Source organism: Ochotona princeps, chromosome 26 (genome assembly GCF_030435755.1).
Source record: "Ochotona princeps isolate mOchPri1 chromosome 26, mOchPri1.hap1, whole genome shotgun sequence".
NCBI classification, from domain to species: Eukaryota; Metazoa; Chordata; class Mammalia; order Lagomorpha; family Ochotonidae; genus Ochotona; species Ochotona princeps.
Window position 1 is genome coordinate 21,748,154 of NC_080857.1, and position 11,073 is coordinate 21,759,226.

The window sequence follows — 11,073 nt, forward strand, 5'->3', positions numbered from 1 at the left end:
CTACAACCCAACAGAATGCCCCATCAACTCTGCAAATGGCATTTTTGTTGACCAGACACGCTCTTTGCCTTTAGAGGCAGCCCCTCCTGACTTCTGACTTTATTGATGACACCCGCAAACTTGCAGTCACCCTGGCTCAACCGCATTAAGGTTTTCTTGGATGCTGTCCCTTTTCCCCCAAGTTTTGTTGAAGATCTTTTAAGATCAGCTGCTTCTTCACCTTTCCTACTACCACTTTCAAAATGCATATTTCCTAACCTATTTGCCTCATCATTATCTTATCTGTGTTTACCACATGTGAGCCATTCTGTTGCAAGTGCTTTACATTGATTTTTCCATTTAATCCTAACCATAGCTGATGAAGTAGTTACTACTTCTTCCCAATTTTAACATCCTCCCCCTTTAGTTCATTTTATCCGCTGTTACAAGATTTGCCTCCTACACCTCCCATTGAAACTCAGCACTTTGCTACACAAAACCCTTTGAAAGGCTTCTCATTTTTTCCAGCTCCTGTAATTCAGTGCCCTCCTTGGCCTGCCTCCCAGGGCACTTCCAGCCATGTGGTCACCTGTGGAAACCAGCTTTTTCCTCTTACAAGTCTTTGTACCCAGTTTATCCTGAGAATCCCAGCTGTTCTGCAATGTTCCGCTCAGATGTTTCTTACAAATGCAAAGACTTCGTGGAGAAAGCATCCTCTTCTTCCTTTAAATTTTGGTAACACAGCATCTGTTTCTCATGAGTTCTTCACACTGAAGTGCAGGATTTTATTTTTAATGTTTTGCAAGTGGCTTACTTCCCGTCCTGGACTAAGCATTTTTTGTCTCTCTCACTCTGTTGTAAGGTGCTTGAAATTCAGTGAATATGCATGAAAAATGAAGAAGTGAATGGATATCTCCTTCACTCCTAAGGTGCATGAAACAAGGTCAGAATTGTGGACCTGTATTATTTATTATGAAAGGACCTAGTGATGGAGTTAAAAAAAAAAAAAAAAAAAAAAAAAGACCCAAGAATTGGGTGTTGTGGTACAGCGGATAAGCCCTTAGCTCGTGATGCTGACATGCCATATTAGAGAACCAGTTCAGGTCCTGACTACTTTTCTGACCTAGCTTCCTGTTAATTTGCCTGGGAGGCAGCAGATGATAGCTCAAGTACTTGAATTCTTACTACCCATTTAGGAGACCAGATTGGAGTTCCTGACTCCTAGTTTCAATCTGGCTTGGACCTAGCTGCTGTGAGCATTTGAGGGGTGGACCAGGGATAGAAGATTTTGTATCTTTATGTTTAGCTCTGTTTCTGTTTCCCCCCTCCTCGTTGCTCTGTCTTTCAAATAAATAAATAAAATTTAAAAAGCAGATCAGGGTGTCTGGCATTGTGGCATAACAGGTAAAGCTGCCATCTACAATACCAATATCCCAAGTGCGTGCCAATTTGAGTCCCAACTGCTAAACTTCCTGCTAATGACCTGGGAAAAGCAGCATACGATGACCCAAGTGCTTGAACCCCTGCCACACACATGAGAGACTTGGATGAAGCTCCTGGCTCCTGGCCTGGCCCAGCCTATATGCTGTTGCAGCCATCCTGGGAGTGAACCATTGGAGAGAAGATTTCTTCATCTTTTTTTCCTCTCTGTTTCTCCATGCCTCTACCTGTAACTCTGATTTTCAAATAAACAAAGAAATCATTTTAATAAAAGGTAAATGAAGGACAACAGGCAGCATTGTGTAATGGTTACAAGAGGCTGTCTTCTAGTTCTTGGCATTCTGACAATCGTGGTTAAGACCCATCTCCGTTCTATGCTTTGAGTTCTTGATCCATCACAATTTGGATTGGATGTGTTGACTTCTAAGAATGTGTCCCTCCTGACTTGTAAGCTCTATGTTCTTTGTCTTATCCCATAGCATATACAAAGTACTTTAAAAAGTTCGTGGAAAATAGAAACTGGGGGTTGGGGAAAGCATTTGGTGCAGTAGTTGTCTGCCCTCCTACATTGGAATTACTGGGTTTGATTCCTGCCTCTGGGGTTTAACTCTGATTTTCTATTAGTGAACGCCTTAGGAAGCAGCAATGATAACTCAAGTAATTGGGTTCCTGGAACCCACATGGGGAGCCTGAATTGAGCTCCCAGTTCCCAGTTTCAGCCCAGCCGACTTCTGGCCGTTGCAAGCATTTGGGAGTGAACCAGTGGAATATCTCTTTGTCTGTCTCTGTCTCTCAGATAAATAGTATTCTCCATAAAAATATAAATTTATTTTAATGCGAAACATTTTTCAAAATCTGTGCATAGCTTTTTCCTAATGCGCATGTGCATGAACTTTTTAAGGACTCTTGTAGATTGCCTCCTGCTAAGAATACTTTCAGTGCTGCCAATATATTTTATTTCAGAGGCTTCCAGCTGTAACCTAAAACCCCTTGAAAATGTGCCTGCTATTTAGAGGTCAACTGGGCTAGTTAAATCAGCTGGTTTCATGTCTGGCCTCCAAAGCAACCCAAGTGGGCCTGAGAGCTGGTCCCTCTCAGTCACCTGCCACTACAGAACTCAAGGCATTCAGCAAATGTCTAGGTGTGTTTGTCCCCCAAATACTCCAGCTGTGCTGTCTCTATCCAATGCTTCTGCCGTTCCCCAGAGCTCCCACGGAAAGGTGTGGTCACAGCCAAGTCAGCACCTCTGCTTAGGTCTTTCCAGAGGCCCTGCCCACCCAGGCTGTATCCTCATACTCCCCAATAAGATGGAAAGAACAGAACCTTTCAAGCCCGTGGAAGGAAGTGCAAGGCAATTCATTAGAGAGTGAGGAGAAGCACAGTTCCTGGGAGTTTGGGGAGTCTGCTGTTGGCACCTTCTTGTGACAGAGGAGGCAGTGCACCCCTGGAGTTGATGGAACCGTGACTCAAAGAGAGGTTTTTGATGTCTTGGCAGATCCCATTTGTTCTTCATTCAGGGAATCATATAATTTAATTTCATGTTTCAGCATTTGAAAAATTAGGATAAATTAAATGGCAGTAAAATAAACCAGGCTCCTGGAGAATGGTCTAGGGATAACGTACACAGAGGAAGCCGACCACCACTTTCCGTTGCTGGCAGGGCAGTGGGGTCGAGGGGTGTTAGCCCTCTCTCCATGGGTAACTTCACAAGCTGGGGCCCAGTGGTTATGCACAGAAAAGGGCAGGACAGTGTGTGCCCCTGGCTATGCTGGGTTGCTCACTCCTCTGACACTACCCTTGATTTCTTTTAGGTCATAGGAACTGTTTTCTGTTAGTCCTTCTTGACCTGTACTAAGAGGGAGACCTCTGGCAGCCGAAGGACCAAGGGTTGGTCCTGGCTATATTATTGATTGGCAGGGTGAATATTGGGTGTAACAGGATGCCTGTGTCTCACATAGGATGTTTAGGTTCCATACCTGGTGCCAGGTTCTCACTGAGACACTGATGTTATATTTGGTGATGAGCCAGTTAATGAATGAACGCAGTGACAGTTTAAGCAAGCGAAGTGTGGGATAAAGAAAATGAGAAGTGATTTGTCAGAGCTCTGTTGGGGTCAGGTCACCTCTACGTAAGATGGACAGGAAAGCCTGACTGAGAAGTGGCATTTGAGAAATGGAAACGTAGCCTCCGTGGATATTTAGGGTGAGGATGTTTCAAGCAGAGTAAATGCCAAATCCTAAGGCAGGCACATGCTTGGCATGTTCTAGAAATTCAGAGGACTGTATCTTAGGTAGAATGGAGTGTGGACAGAGAAAAATGAAGTGAGAGGAGATAAGGCCATCATGTTAGGTTTTAAAAGAGGAATCAGTAGGGGGTTAGAGGTGTTTGTGAAGAGAGGAGACACAAAGAATAGTGTGAAATATCTGCTATATATTTTGCAAAGATGCTTCTGGCTGTTTTTTTGGAGAGTAAACTGTAAGAAATGGGTCAAGCTTGACAGTCATTGCAGTGGTCCAGGCAAGAGAGATAATCTTAAATCTTCCATAGTTAGAACATGGTGTGACACATACTTGGCACTCAATTAGCCCAAGATCACGTCCAGGCAGAATCTTTAGAACTTGCAGTTTTGATTAGTACAGACTAAGTGTTTAACAAATACGTCCTTTTGTGGATCAATGGATAGATTCCGGCTTTCCTTTAGGCACCCTGGACTTGGAGATAATTTCAGTTTTTGGTGTCTTTGAAAAATTTTGTGTTTCTAAGTAGAAGCATTTCATAGAATCGGCAGGTTCTGCAGATTCATTTTCTTCTGTGTGAAATGACATTGTTTTTTGAAGGAGATATGAGATGTTCAGCTTCACCACTTTGGTGATACAGGCAGTCATCACAATTCCCCACCCCATGTTTTCACTTTGATATTGATTTTTTAAAAAGATTTATTTATTTTATTGGAAAGGCAGATGTAACGAGAGGATGAGAGACAGAGAGGAAGATCTTCCGTCCGATGATTCACTCCCCAAGTGGCCACAATAGCCGGTGCCGCTCCGATCTGAAGCCAGGAGCCAGGATCTTCTTCCAGGTCTCCCACGCAAGTGCAGGGTCCCAAGGCTTTGGGCCGTCCTCGACTGCTTTCCCAGGCCACAAGCAAGGAGCTGGATGGGAAGTGGAGCTGCTGGGATTAGAACTGGCACCCATATGGGATCCTGGTGCGTTCAAGGCGAGGACCTTAACCATTACACTATTGCACCACGCCCTTGATATTGATCGTAGGCACTCATCTATGTGATCCTTCAGGGTGGGGAGCAGACCTGCTCCATCAGTGCACCCCAGAGCTTCTCCCAGCCTTGGCTATTGAGTCTACACACTCTGTCCCCTTAGAATTTCAAGGACCTCCGGCTCTGCACCTGCAAAGCCCATTCACTGGTCTCAATAGTCCCACCCTTAGAAGACGTTCTGAAACGAAGCAGAGAAGTGAGTTGGATGATTTTGTATGGATTGTTTTAGCTTTATTTCTTTGGGCTTAAAACTGAATTGAGAGGAACTTCCCAAGACTGGTGGGGTGAAGAAGGTATAAGAGGTGGTTTGGTCCTTGCTGTGTTCCATTTCCTTCCTGTTTCACCATCATCTTCTATTTCTGTTGGCCTCCAAGTTATATTGGTTCTAATTTTGATAAATCTGAATTCCATACCTTCCTCTGCAGTCCTGTTTACTATATTCATCCAGGTACCGTAAGATTCAGACCTGGACTAATCTTTCTCTGCTTTTGTTCACTGTCATTGCTCTGGGTTGCCCTCCTGTGACTAGACAACACTTAGTGGTTCCTTATGGCCTCCGAGATAACGCCCCAGTTCCCCTTTGCCAGTGATTCCTCACCTGTGTGCAGCTGCTGTCAGGTGCCATGTACTCTAACCACACTGCTCACTCATCTACTTATTCATGCTTCCACGGCCTCTAACACAGACATTCTCCCCATTGCCTTTTGCTTGAGGTGTACTGGCTTCTCCTCAGTTTGCTCATGTTCATTCCTCAAATCCGAAATCACATGTCACCTGGCCCATGGAGTTGGTTCCGATGAACCCAGTCAGTGTTAGCTTTCCCTTTCATGTGCATTCTTGGCACATTGCACATGCTTCGAAATCCAATGCTTGTTTTGTTGTAATTATTTGGTTTTCTGCCTCTCTTCTCCAGTGAAATGTGTGCTTCTCAAGGGGGATTATCTTTTGCCGATATTACTCAAATTGGACAAAAAAAAAAAACCTTACTCACAGCATCTCTGACAGATGGCTCTCCAGCTTCCATTTGAACATGGCCAAGTGTGGAAGAAGTCACTAGATATTGTCCCTGCTATGTTTGTGCCTTTATTCAGGATATCCATTCATTCATAAGTATATACTTAGCATCTGCTGTATACACAGTCTTAATTTAGGCCCTGAGGGTGCAAAATGTGGTATAAAAATTCCTACTCTCTTGGAACTTACGTTGTCATTTTTTTAAGCATGTGGGGAAAAGCTGAACTTGGAAGAAATTATACTAACCTCATCATAACTCACTGGAAGTCAATCTGTGACACATTGGCAGGGTTTTATACAAATGCATGCATGAAGGAATGAATGAATGAGTGGGTGAGTGAGTGGGTGCATAAACAGACTGGAAAAGTGTGAAGCTGATTTATGTTATCATCCCTGAAAGAAAAAAAAATAGAAACATGTCTTGCTGAAAATGGACGAGTAACATCCTTTTCCTGCAACAATAAGGGAACACTTTTATATTTGCTGAAAGGGTAAATCAAGTGGACAGCAAATGGAAGAAGAAATAAAAGGAACATCTGCTTATATGTGGGGGGAGGGGGGCATCAGTGCTGTTTCTGAGTCCAGGAAGGTAGGATGTTTTTGACCAATGGATGACAGGGCCTCGTAGTGCCCTCCTCCTACTTCCAGTGGGTTGAGTTCCTGAGACGTAGATGTCATCGTCAGGCTGCTCTCTTCCCCCTCAGAATGATCAACCTTGGCCCTATCTCAAAATCAACTGAAGAGCTGTTGTTAAAAAAAACATCAACAGCTAAGCTAGGGTCCTCTCACAGGCTGCAGGATGTTGCTCTAGAGCAGAAGAACCTAGACGCCCGGCTTGGTTATGACTTGCAGCCATCTCCAGAATCTGCTTGGTTTGATCACTGTCTCCAATTAGGACATGTCTTAACTATAGCTGTGGAGCAGTGGGAGAAGCAAAAGTTAATTCAGCTCAGCAAAGCCTGCTCCTTTCCCAGTGCGTGGTCCACTCTTGAGTGTTTGTGACTCCTCAGATCTTTGAAGGGCTTGCTGGGGCCAAGTCCTTGACTTCCCCAAGTTAGATGAACGCTTTAGAAATCATTGAAGTTTAGAAGCAGAGAGGTTATGAAGTCAAGCCCAACCTCTTACTTAGTCTTCTCAATAGGATTACATTGATTATGATCACTCATTGTTACAAGACACCAAACTTGGGCTACATGGAACTTCCAGAAGAGTGTAGAAGATGGACGTGTCAACAGATTAAGTCCAGTATGGTGTAACCAGTGCTTCAGTGGTGGTCAGCATCAGCATGTTGGCAAAACCCAAGGAGTAAAGGATTTACTTTGCTCAAGTATTTGGGTCCAACCACATATATGGGAGCCCTAGACCTGAGCCATTACAGACGTATTGAAGTTGGGAGAGTGAACCAATAGGATCTCTATCTCTCAAAAAAAAAAAAAAATCCTGGTGTGGTGTCAGCCATAGATTGAGCAGTGCTTGATAAACGGATGTGATTCTTGTTGTTGTTATATATTTTTAAATCCCTGATGCACTCCTGGTACCCTGGCCTAAGGATCTTTTCTCCTCTAATGTGGTGGTGCCGGGGAGATGTCAGCAGGAGGCTGTCCCTGATGCTTTCACATGATTCCACGTCGTTAAATGTCTAAGGGGCCTCAGGGAAGGTAACGTAAAACAGTTCCATGAGATTAGAGCAGCAAGAACAGTATGCGAGGAGTTTCACCTTGCATTCTACTGCATGATTCTCGGTTGTATTGCAGCCACTGCCCACATGGATGGAGTTAACTTAAGAGCCACCAACATGAGAGCCTAGATCATGACCAGAAAAGGATGTTCCTTGCCAGGACATACTTGTAATCAGTTATTACTGCAGTTGCTGGGTTGTCTCTGATCGTCATCTGAAGATAAACCTGCAGGGATGGGATGAGGTGCAGCTTGTTCATGGCTGACCCTCACTTGTTAGCGAGCACAGCATTTGGCCCAAACAGGGCAAAGAGCAGTCATTTAAGAGATGGGTTTGATCCAAGGGCTTTGGCAAAGCCAGAATGTAGGCTGTCCTTGATTTTTTCTTGGCGCCGTCTTTCTACCACTCTTCCTCCCTTAACTCACTCTCTTATGTCCTCTGGACCCTTAGAACCCACAATCTATGCGGTCCTGGCTCTCCACAGCTCTGGGCTACCCCGACTTCAATGTGTGGTTCACTACAATCAAATTATCTTTGACTCGCAGGAACTGTAGAGGGTCCTCTGACCTGACCTGAGTTTTATGGATAAGGACACTGATCCCCCAAAGGATCACCCACTCTTCAACGTCTCATAGAGGTGTGGCTGGGAGGAAAGTTTTGCTTCCAGCTTTTGATGGGAGGAAGGGAGCAGAGTCTTCCACTGCCCCATGATGCTTTGGTGTGTCTAGAGCCTTCAAACTTAAGGGGAGACCTCATCTAGAAAGACTCCCTCTCCCCCTCTGGGGACCACTGCTTAGAAGGATCTCTAAGTCAAGGGTACTATACAAGTGCAGCAGTCACCACCATGTGTTCTTGTGGAGGGAAACTAATAGGGATGAGGTGCTTGCCCTTCACCTGTGATTGTGGGCAAAGTACTCAATCTCTGTGAGCTCTAATTGGCCATTGACATGGGACAGGTGTTTGGTACAGTGGTTAAGATGTCCCTTGGGTTGCCCGCATCCTGTGTTAGAGTGCCTAAGCTTCAACTTCCAGCTGGAGTTTGGATTTTACCTTTCTGCTAATGCATGCACCTTTAAAAGCAGCAGGGAATGGATCACGTAGTTGAGTTTCTGTCACTCACATGAGCAATTCTTCTCTCTCTCTGTCCCCCTTCTCCTCTCCTCTTAAATAAATGAAATGACAAATGAATAATTTAGACATGAGTATGGTGGTAGTAGTTGCTCCCTGAACATGAAGACTCATAAGAATGACAGTGCAGGAAAGGCATTCTGCGTCATCCTGTTTCTTCTTTGGGTCCAGGTTCCCATTGGGATCATGAACCTCTCTAAGCAGTAAAGGTCACAGTGTTCCTTCTCTTGAGAAGGCAGGGAGTTTGGCTGCTATGATTCTTGGAGAATGTGGTGTTGCAAATCAGATATCTGTGCTGACTTTCCCCTGCTCTATGCAGAGCAAGTGCAGGAGTGAGTGGGCTTGAACTTGGCTGACTCCCCAGAGTGAGGGCAACTGGGCCGCACCGAGGATGTTGATGGAAATTGGCCAGGGTGCTGGGGTAGGGGCCCAGGTTCAGAAGCAGAGCAGGATGGTGTCACTCAGGCTGCTGACAGCCCTGGGTAAGTGTTCCTATTGGAGAAAGTGGAGTGTGTAGGAAGAGGGGGTTTTGCTCAGTCTGGCCTGGTGGCACTGTTTTATTAATGATCTGGAAGAGAAGAGGAACAGTGACTTTAATTAATTTGCAAGTGATATGAAGAGATGTCAGGAGCCACTGCTGAGAACACAGACACCTTGCAAATAGTCCCAGGGAGGGATGGGGGCATACAAAGAAACAATGCTGGAAAGAGAAGAGAGCCCCCCATTTTTTTTTTTTTTACTTAATAAGGCTTTATTTTGCCAATTCATTAGACCTGTAAAAAAAATTTAAAAGCAGAATGAGAAGCGTTGTGAAGAACATCTGTGTACCTCCTCCACCCTGAATTCCTGGGTTCTCACCGCTTCATGCATTTTCACCAGCAGCTGGCGCATCTCCACCTTTGGTGTTTCTGATGTAAATTACTTTGACCTCTGTGCTTTGAAACCAGTTTGATAAGCCCTTTACTCAGGAGCTCTTGCAGGGCTGCCCTGGCCAGGGACCCACGGATCTTGAATCTCTGAGAACACAGCTGGCACGATGAGCTTGTAGTTGGGGACTTTGTTGCAGAGCTTGTCTTGCGTGGCTTTGCCAAACAGAACCAGGCTGTTGAGCTTGTCCCGAACTTTTCCTTTGAACCACTTCTTCTTTCTGGCCTTTTCCCTCAATTTTGTTCATGGGGTCCTTATCTTTTTTGGCCATTTTCCTGACATCTTTCTTCTTTTTATTTTCCTGGGGTGGCATGGCGAGGTGCGGAGAGCAGTGGTCAGTTGGGCTGAGAGGAAGTTGGTGTGGAAGTGGAGGATCAGCTGCAGATCCTACCCCGGGCCCCCCTCTTTTCCTGCTTCTGTTCCATTTGCAAGCGATTTCTACCTGATCTTCCTGCTCCAGTCCTGTCTCCCTTACAGCCATCCTAAACCCTTTAGTCAAATTGATTTTTCTGAAATACAAAATCAGACCATGTCAGTCTCCTGCTTAAAATCCCATCACAGGCTTCTCACTGCCCTTAGGATAAAATCCTATCCTCTCCACCTGGCCTAGAAGACCAGCTACGAACAAAAGAGCCTTCTCCACAGTCAGCCTCATTCTCTGAGCCTCCTGCCTCAGCCAGCATTCCTCATCATCCTGTGAGCACAGTTGGCTTTCCCGTGTCTCTGTGTGTTTGCTTGGCTTGGGCTAGTCTCTTTGACTTGAATGCCCTTGCTACTTCCTTTTTTCTTCTTTGACTAATGCTCACTCATGCTTGAAGACTCATTTCAGGGTTCGTCTCCCTCTGAATGCCTCCCTCAGTCTCCAGGCTGGCTCAGGGACTGCCCGCTGCTCCCCCATCATTCTGTTCTTACCTCCACTTTTTACAGGAAGGATGTCTGTCTGTGTGTCTCCCTTGTCTTTCTCCCTCATTCCTTTGAGAACAAACCCCGTGTCTGATTTCCATTGCACCCACTGCTGTCTGGTACCAGGCTGAGCAAATCATAGGCTTTTTGTGTGTTTGTTAAACTCAATTGAGAGAGAATTCAGGTGGGAGACCACAGCATGCAGCCAGGACTTCCCCAGTAAGCCCGGGGACTGGTATATTCTGTCAATGCTAGACTCTTCTATGAGGGGAGAGTTACATGGTTCCTGAGTTCACATTGCACAGGAGGCTGATTGTGTACCACAGGGTTTCTACTACAAAGTGAAACATCTTTGTAAAATGGAGTGATTATGACCATACATTTTATGTCATCAGCATGTCACTTTTCCTTGCTTCATACTTTAAGAAGTGACTTAACTCTAACTCAAGTTTCCCAAAACATAAAATAGGGATAAAAACATTAGTGATATGTTAGGGCTGTTACGAAAATTACATGAGAATGTACTTAGCATTATGCATGCAATCAAAGCAAATGTTGCTTGCTATCATTAGCATATCTATTATTGTTATTTGAGGTGGTCCATAAGGGTCTCAAATTGAGCCATGTGCCTGAGTATGCCTAAGACCATGTGGGTTTCTAAGACCACCAAGAGGTTGGGTTCTCTCTTGGTATCTGAGCCTGGAGCAGTGGCACCAAATAAAGATCACT

At 44.9% G+C, this 11,073-nt stretch overlaps 1 pseudogene; it reads right to left on the reverse strand.

Moving 5' to 3' along the window:
- Nucleotides 1–9,376: 9,376 nt before the first annotated feature.
- LOC101516418 (small ribosomal subunit protein eS25-like) lies at nucleotides 9,377–9,754 on the reverse strand (annotated as a pseudogene).
- Nucleotides 9,755–11,073: the final 1,319 nt, after the last annotated feature.